Source organism: Rhinolophus hipposideros (genome assembly GCF_964194185.1).
Source record: "Rhinolophus hipposideros genome assembly, chromosome: 10".
In the NCBI taxonomy this organism is placed as follows: Eukaryota; Metazoa; Chordata; class Mammalia; order Chiroptera; family Rhinolophidae; genus Rhinolophus; species Rhinolophus hipposideros.
Genome location: NC_138056.1, coordinates 73,128,735 through 73,138,561, shown reverse-complemented (window position 1 = coordinate 73,138,561; position 9,827 = coordinate 73,128,735). Strand labels below are relative to the sequence as shown.

At 34.8% G+C, this 9,827-nt stretch overlaps 1 pseudogene across 1 annotated transcript; it reads right to left on the bottom strand.

Annotated features, from left to right (window-relative positions):
• Positions 1–3,640: 3,640 nt before the first annotated feature.
• Positions 3,641–7,519, bottom strand: LOC308503459 (nucleosome assembly protein 1-like 1; annotated as a pseudogene). The gene is made up of 3 exons: positions 6,780–7,519; positions 5,644–6,118; positions 3,641–3,658 (listed from the first exon to the last, which is right to left on the bottom strand). The product of its transcript is annotated as a nucleosome assembly protein 1-like 1 (transcript).
• Positions 7,520–9,827: the final 2,308 nt, after the last annotated feature.

Here is a 9,827-nt window from a genome sequence, read left to right as displayed (position 1 = left end):
TTGACTATTTCATCAAATTCATTGTTTTGGCCTAACCATGTGGTATTTGCTGTGGTATTTTAAGTGGCTTCTGTTTGTGGATTTTTTTTTTTTTTAAGTTTTAAGGGAGGTTAAAATTTATTTTCATTTTTAAGCAATTAGTATTTAAGTAATCATAAGGGGAGGAAATCACACAATGGACCTACACAATGGGACATTGTCTGAAATGCTTGAGTAGATATAAAACAATAAAAAAAGGAAATAAATGAATAAGTAAATGAGTAAACCAAGTTGGGGGCGGGGGGACCCGTATAAACATATGGCTTAATATGTACTTGACAGTATGTAACTTGATATATCAAAGAGAGCAAACAAAGAGGAAATTCTCTCTCATATTAAACCAAGATCAAAAGAAATAGAATTAAATTGGAAACAAATTAGAAGTTTTGTTAAACCTGCTCTTTCCAGCCATTTTGGAGAAAAAGAAAATTTCATCTTGGGGATAGCTAATACACCCTGCTTCACTTTACTTTACCCTGAATACTCATGAAAAACATTAAAAATGTGTCTGTACAGGCATTTCAACAGCAAATATGTAGCTCCCAGATTTGTCATTAATACTATTCCTTATGAAAATAATTCAGTCTCCTTGCAAAATGGCTACTTCTATTTTGGGGGCAGGGGAAATCAATATAACCCAGAAATTTATTTTTTAAATTGTTTTTCCCAAAACTAAAAGCTTTTTTCAGAGGTATTCCTGGAAACTTAAAAAGAAAAAAAGAAGTACGGGCACGGGGAATATTAGGTCGCTAATTGCCAGAGTGTATTAACACACACACGCACATGCATACAGACATAAACACTCAATAGCAATAATTACAGTTATTCAAATTTAAATCCTCAAGGTATACAAATGTCTGGAAGCCCATAAAGGTTTTCAAAGCAGATAGATATAAAGTATGCTGAAAAACATTTATGCCTGCTAATGTTAATAAGTTGATGCTGTCTCTAATTGCATGAGCCATTAAGGGGTGGATTATAAGGGTAAATAAATTTAAACTGTGGTTCTCAGACCAAACTCAGTATGAGACTTTCTTAGGTAAAGGGTATAAAATCAATGATACTTTGAGAGAGGAGATAGTTGAAGCAAGCCAGTTATCTGAGGAAATGTAACTTCCCTTCATTGTGCCCAACACTCACTAAGAGTTTGCCCCTCACAAAAAAGGTTAAAAAAGTCAGAATCAAGGTGGAATTTGACATAAAGATCTTGTTCTGAGGTGTGATATTAAGAAAGCTGAATCTGATTTATGAAACAGAAAATCCTGATGTTTGTAAACATATCTTTAAATGACAATGCATAGATGTTTAGTGTATTTTCTTCCAATATTAATCTAAATCTATTTTAAAATACAGTGTCTAGCAAGAAATTGGCATCTTCTTTAGGTCTGGTAGGACCCCACCTTTGAGGGACAAGGTAGACTCTCCATAGATGCTCACAACTGCTTCTCTTTGTATTGCCACTAACATATATAAAATTCTATATACTTGACCAAATAAATTGGGAACTTATAATGAATGAATGGGGGTTCGAGTTTGTGTGGGTGTTTTATTTCTTCTCATCCATATATTAGTCCATCTGCAATTCAGTGCTTTCATACAGTGGGCTAAAATACAATATTAAGGCCTAACAAACAGATATCTTCCTTTTCTTACTGGTCTACAGAGACTGAAGGTGTAAGAATGTGTCCAAACAGGAGAATCAGTACATTAGTCAAACTGCCTTCCAAGAAATGGTGGACACTTAGTCCATTTATAACTCCTGAGATGTGGAATGAGACAAAGAGGAACATATATGTGGGAAGAAAACAAGTCAGCTATGTCTTCTGACCTCAGCACCTGCCTTGCACCTCTAGCGTCACTGAAAAAGAATGCAGAAGGGATCTCCACCCTCAAATGGAATCATTTTCCTAAACCACTAGAACATGTGACCAAATTGATGTCTAGGAAGCCTATGTCAGATTAGTAATTCCTCTCATTTGAGAGGGGTAGTGGAAAAAAAGAAAAAAGAAAAAGACAGAGGAAGGGAAGAGAGAGAGAGAGAGAAACTAGAGAAGATTTATCAGGGCTGGGAATAAACAGAACATTGCCTCTCTATCTCCTACTCCTAAACACACACACACACACACACACACACACACACACACATCATCATCATCATCATCATCATCATCATCATCATCATCATCCCCATAGTTCTCCACTTTATTTTCCTTCCTTTTAATTCTTGGGCATAGTAGCTAGGGGAAGTATTCTGGGAAAAGATCAGCAGAACTCAGAGGCCAATTATTATTTTTACCAAGTTACTTTATTGGTCTATTCTGTATTTCTACATATCCCCTTAGACTCTCTATTGAGATCTTTCAAATCTTTATTAAGATATTGTTTTCAGAATTTCCCAGATTTTTTTCAGGGTCAATATATAATCAAGTCAATGCGAAGTTCTCCCTACGTGAGTAATCACCTTCCTCTCTATTCTCCCTATTGATGTATGAGGTCAGAAAATTAAGTTCATGGATTCCTCCTAGAAAAAGTGCTACATACCTCATTGCTGAATGTCACTACAGTCACCTTTGAAGTCTCCCCTTGAGAAGCTATGCACCGATGCCAGCTCTTACTCCACGCTTCAAAGCAATTCTGGAACACTTTTTCTGGAATGGCCATCAGAGCTGTCATCGCATCACACTTGATGTCCTGAATGTCATCAAAATGTCTTCCTTTCAATATTTCCTTTATTTTCGTGTAAAGAAAAGTCATTGGGGGCCAGATCAGGTGAGTAGGGAGGGAGTTCCAATACTGTTATTTGTTTGCTGGCTAAAAACTCCCTCATAGATGGTGCCTTGTGAACTGGTGCATTGTCGTGATGCAAGAGTCATGAATTGTTGGTGAAAAATTCAGGTCGTGTAACTTTTTCACGCAGCCTTTTCAGCACTTCCAAATAGTAAACTTGGTTAACTGTTTGTCCAGTTGGTACAAATTCATAATGAATGATCCCTGTGATGTCAAAAAAGGTTAGCAACATTGTTGCAACAAGTTTGCAAACTTATTTGTCAGACCTTTTCTGCATGTTTCTCACTGTGTTAGAGTAAAGGATCACAGAAAAGTCAGTGCCATACGTAAAAGATGTAGTACCTACCATACTGTAGTACCTACCATAGTAAAATGCCTGAAATTGGAAGCTATTAACCACCTGTTATCATATTTTTAGGGATGTAGTCAGTATATCAATATCACCTTAACATTAGGAAATTAATGTACTTAACATAAATTTTCCCAACTTAGACTCCAAATAGCTGGAGCCAAGGCCTTTAAAACTAGGCTTATGTCTTTCTAAAGCGAAAGACTAGAGTCAGAGGTTTTTTTTGTTTGTTTGTTTTGTGTGTGTGTGTGTGTGTTTGTTGTATTTTTGTTTTTTTTTGTTTTTGTTTTTGTTTTTTTTATCAGCAGTTTCATTCAGGACCATTTTCTAGTATAATATAAATGATTATAATGCCTGCCTCAATTCATCTAATTTAGGGGGAAAATAAGATACCCAGCCACTATGGTAGATTATGATTTAAGAACTGTGTCCTTTATCTGAATAGGAATAACCCTAAACTCTGTTTCATATTTTAGTACAAATCTATAGAAAAGAATTAGACATAGAGCATGACAAAAACAAAAATTTGAACAAAAAATTAAATTGATTTTTATAAACTTGACACTTTAAAAAAGTTATTGTGTAGAATGTCCTTCTTTGAGGTCTGTCTAACGTCTTTATATGATTAGACTATAGCAGACATGATTAGACTTTTTTGGAGGAAGATAACAAAGGTAAACACATATTGAAGGCTAATTGATATCGACATAACTACCATGGGTAATATTAACCTTGATCACTTGGTTAAAGTGACATATTGTATGTATGTCTATGTATTATCCACACATATGCATGCACGTGCACATGTGTATATTACACATGCATATCGATAAACACGTATATACATGTACATGTGTATATGTATGTATGAGTGTATAGTGCTGTATGCTGGATGTCTGTACTGTAAAGTTTGTGTTTTCCATACTATCTGCCCACTGGAAGAAAAAGTATCTACATATATTATTTTGGGTTTCCTATGAGGAAGGTTTTTTCTTTCCCTCTCATTTATTTATTTATCTAAACATTCATTTATACCATTACTAGTTCTTAGGTATTGTTTAGTTTTTTTGGTTATGATGTAGCTCATTATTTAGTTTGAAAAAATGCATTTTTATAATTGGTTTGTCTAACTTAGAATACAAATCAGGTATATTCTTTGTATTTGGTTATATCTAAATCTCATATGTGTGTGTGTGTGTATGTGTGTATATGTATATATGTGTATATATGTATATATGCATACAGATATATGAGATTTTTATATATGTAAGAAATTTATATATGTATTTGGTTATATCTAAATCTCATATATATATGAGATTTAGATATTTATATAAATAAATTTATTTATATTATATTATATAATTATTAATTATATAATTATTATATAATTATATAATATATATTATATATTGATATATATTTGATTATATTGTATATTTTATACAATATATTATATTATGTTATATATAATGTATATCTAATGTATATTATATATGTGATTATGTTATATATAATAATTATATAATTAATATAATATATTATATTATAATATATTATATAATAATATATTTGTTTATATTTTTATATATATATATATATATATATATATATATATATATATATATATTTTATCTAGAATGACTTCTCCCCTTTTAAAGTGAGGTGAACTTTTGAAGAAATTGGGTAAGTTGTCCTGTGGAATATCCTATATTCTGGATTTGACTGTTTGCCTATGGTGGTCTTTAACAAGGTCGTCTATGCCCCAGATTTCCTGTAGACTGGAATTTAATTCTAAAATCTTGTTTTAGACTCAAGTTAATTTTATTTTGCAAGAATACTTCTTGTTTTTTCACTGAGTACTTCATATTTCATAATATCAGAAGGTAAATTATGTCTGGGATGTCTCAGGTTAATTTTTTTCCCCAGTTTATTTATCAAACCCTGGTATGAATAAAATGCTGAATATCATATTTGTGATTCAAATAGGTCCAAATAATTAAGCTTTTAATAAGGTTGAGAAATATTTCATAAAATTTAACTTAATGTGCCCAACACGTCTATGAGGTAGTTAAGCATTTTAATACATAGTAAACAGAAGCATGGGTAAATAATGTACTTGTACTTTAAACAATAAGAACTGGAATTAACTATAGAGGCCTGGGTCCCTCATTGCAATCAAAGGAAATAAAACAACTTTTAAATCTTTCTTTTTTAAAAAAAATATTACGTCATTTAAGATTTCCTCTCTCCCTCTCTCTCTCGTTTAATTTCCTATTGTGTGATGCAGTACAAATCTTCCAAAGTTGGCACCCTTTTCTTCAATATGGTAAACTGGGTACAATGCTTAATGCAAGCTAGGATTCTGCTTCTACTTGAATTAGTACAAAATTAAGAATTCTTGTGAGCACTAAAATTATATGTGTTTTTATTTTAGGCTGCAAAAACAAAAATAAACAACAAAATACTTGAAATAGGCTTGTCAAATGATGAGAATCCATCCTCTCCTGGGAAGCAGAAGGTAAGCCATCCTGCTGAGGGCATTCTGCTGGATTTTGATCCTGCTGTGAGTCATCGGTGGATCCTTTTCCTCATTTTCTCCTTCTCCTTCCTCATCCACTTTTTCACCTTCAACATCGTCGTCATCACCATCATCTTCAACAACTTCTCCAGTAAAATATAACACTGATCTTGGGATAATATGCTCACATAAAAAGTGACCTATTTCAAAGTCTGCAGCAAGGATAGCTTCAGCATCGTCAGATCTCCACTCTCTGGACATTTAGGAGGGGCCAAAAAATTAAAGAAAGAATCATTGGAACCTGTTTTGGTCACAGTATAAACTGTCCCATGTCTCTTGTGTTTCTGCTTCTTTTTAATAGGTTTCAAAGTGACATTCTTCCCTTTCTTCCCCAATCTATCTGGCATGCTGAACAACCCATACTGTCCCGACCCATGTGATGAGGGTTGTGGGGAGCGAGGAGGGTGGTGCAAGGATAAAAAATACAGTAGCCATGAATAGAGTGCAAGCAAGGCCAAAGGACTCCAGTCTCAAGGACTGAGGCGTGAATCACCTATGCATAGTTTTATTAGTTAGGGGGGAAGTAAAGGAGATAAAGCTTGTCAATCTCAAGATCTGTGAATCCCATGCATTATAATAGGAAACTGATTTAAGCCAATCACCCTTGCCTGCAGGCAGCTGAACAGTAAGTCTCCAGATGTATGTCCCCAAGGGACAACACCTTTATGCATATGACTAGATGGAGAGCACATCGTTGAATCTCTTCCCCTGCAGGTTTTGGGAAGGAATGCAGCCACAGAGGCAGAGGCTCTCCTTAGCCGGGGGAAGATTGAGGACTGTATCCACCTCTCTGAACCCCGTGGATTCTCCTGTTGGTCCCCATGCGGCTCTGCCTGGCTTAGGTTGCCCCCTACAAGTCTTACCCGTCATTGGCTGACCAGCCATCTTTTTGGGGCCAAAGAGGAAGACATAAGGTGTAAGCACAAAGGTGAAGCAAAGTCCCTGAAAGGATCCATCTCACAGACTCTCCTTACTTTAGGGGCAGGTACGAGGAGACAGATGGGTAGGCTGCTGCATGGCAACTCCATACATTCTGGTCCATCAAAAGAAAAGGGATCAGAATCATCTGGTTCTGACTCATCCTACCTGTTTTTGTCAGCACCTCATTTGTGAAATATTCATTGGGTTCAAAGTGAAATTCTAAAACAAAACTCACAAGCTGGCCAGCATCTGAAACTTCAATTTAATATCTTTACAGTGCTTCAGAATAGGTTCATCATGTTCCTGAACTGTATCACTGAGCACGTCAACATTCTTAAAAACAGTCAGGAATTCCCTTGGGGTCTTCTTTTTCTTCATCCTTTTTCTCATCTCCAAGCTTGGCCTTTTCTTTCAGCTCCTCCAAAATTTCATCTTCCTTATCTGGTTTCCATCTTCTTCTGTAGGTATATAAATTGCATTAATGATCTCAAATCACTCATCAAATAAAGGCTGGTAGAGAACAGCAAACTTTCTTTAAAGATAATGAACTTTCTCATAGGACTTGGCTTCGATTTGTGCACATTTAACTTGCAGGTTTTTGAGAGCATTCACTTGCCTTTCCACCACCCTAGGCAAGCTTTCAGTGTATCCTGTTGGTGTTTCCACCAGACCATCAAGTCTTTCTTGGGGACATTGCAAGAATCTGAGGATTTTGCATCATCTGAACAGTCAGCTGACGTGCGTTGATTGTTGTTTCTTCACCAGTTTCTTTTTCTTCTCTTTCATCAACATCATCCAAATCTTGCTCAAGTGAACTGTTTTTTGTTGTCGATGACTGCCATATTGTAAGAATGCCAAGTATCAGTGGCTAGCACAGGGAGCCAGAGGCCAGAGCTGTTCAGGCCATGACTCAGGGAAACCATTGGAGGAGCAGGAGGGGGCGACACAAGCAAATGTTGCTAAATAAGCGGGACGTCTCAGCTTTAACAATGCTAAATATGACCCGTGGGTTCAGGTGATGGCAATTTGTTCCTTTCTTTACCTATAAAGACACCTGTCAATCTTTTAGTAATGATTTTACCATTCCCTGATTGCCACTGTCATGACATATTTTTTCATTATCAGGTATGAAATGTTGGTTTTCCATCATTTTTATTCCATTGATCAGCTGAATTCTTCATAATATGACTTTCTTATCAAGTGCCAGATTTATTTTGGTTACCCTTAAATATAATGTCAATGGGAAAAAGAAGATAAAGGGTTAATTCATGTCTCTTTAGTTATCAAATTTCAGAGTACTGGGTACTCTAGCAACTTTAACTAGTGATTCAGTTTTGTGGGTTTTTTTTTCCCCCTGCTCCTTAATAAAATTAGTGCATGCTGTTTTTTGAAATATATTTGTTTTTTAGTAATTTGAAGATATCATTTTTTTGAAGCAAAAATTTCCTCATCATTAATTAGCCAGTAGGAGTACCTCAAGTTTATTCTTTGTGTCTCTTTAGCATGACCCCACAAGAGCTTTTTTGCTTCCTGGTTCAAGAAGACATTCCACATTTATTTTGCACATTTATTTTGCTCCTTACCTGAGATCAGCTATTCTCCAAGGAGTCCTTATCCCTTTTAGTGGCAAACAAGATTTAGAAAGTATATCTGGACATTAGAGCTGATTATTTCTACTAGACTATCATGGCTTCTAGGCCTTTTAAACAGAGCTAGAAAATATATATTTTGTTAAAAGTGAAGATCAGTGAACTCACAGTGATATTTACAAATCATATTTAAGATTGCAAAGTTTTTATTTAATATATTTCATTTTATATTTGCAACTCTTTCCTTTTGTGGTGAAAAAAATTCCTTTTGTGGTGGCAACAATCATGATATAATCCCATATTTTCTTTAACTTACAAAATACTGTAAAATGGGCTCAAAATAACCAGACTATGTCACTCTTTGCAGTTTCCTTATGCCCTCATCTTCCAGATTGAAAATACTGTATATTCTATAGCTTGTCAAAAATTCTTTTAAATTGTTGTTTAGAGAAAAAGGAAATATTCTGGATCTGATTTACATAGTTCAGAAATTAGTTCAGCTGTCTTTTCCCTTGAGTTGAAAATGTTTTATTGAATACACAGCTTCATCTACTCAGTGAGAATTTCCTGACCATCCTATTGAAGTTCTGCTACCTATATTACTTTATTTTTCCATCTCTCTTGTGATAGGCAACATAATGGATGCCCAAATAGGTCTATATCCTAATTCCTAGGACCTTCAAATATGTTACTTTAGCAAAAGGGACTTCACAGATATAATGAAGGAGCTTGAGATAGGGAGAATACACTATATTATCCAGGTAGGCTTACATAATCATGAAGGTCTTTAAAAGGGGAAGAGGAAGTCAGGAGAGTCAGAGTCACAGAAGTACAGAAATAGATGTGATAACAAAAACAGTGGTTAGAGTGACAAGAGGCCATAAGACAAAAAATGTGGACAGCCACTAGAAACTTGAAATGGCAAGAGAAAGAATTTCCCCTTGTGCCTCCAGAAGGAAAACAGCCCAGCTAACACCTTGATTTCAGCACAGTGACACCCATTTCCGACTTCTGACCTCCAAAAGTACAAAATAATAATTTTTTTGTTGTTAAGCTACTACATTTGTGGTAATTTGTTACAGAAACCATATCAAATCTATTCACCCTGCCCTTCCCCACATACGTGTTTCCTTCATAGTATGAACTACAACTTGCAATTATTATATGTATTGGTTTGTGAACTTATTAACTATCTCTTTCCTACTAAAATGTAAGCTTTATGAAGTCAACATTCTATAATTTATATTATACTCACTAAACGAAATATCACAACAGATATTTTTGTGTGAATTAAGGTTACTACAAAATATTAACCTTACAAAATACAAAATATTTATGCAAAGTTATACAAAATGAATACAAAATATTAATACAAAGTAGTGAGTTGTCTTAGCACCCATTGAATTTATGAGAACAAAATAGCCCAGGCCTTTTTTCTACCCAAAAGCTATTGCCAATCCCGTTCATCTAGCAGTAGAGCAATTGATTACATACATTATTTGCCGACCTTGTGCAGATTTTAATTCTGTAACACCAATAAATAACTCACATGTCTGTATTC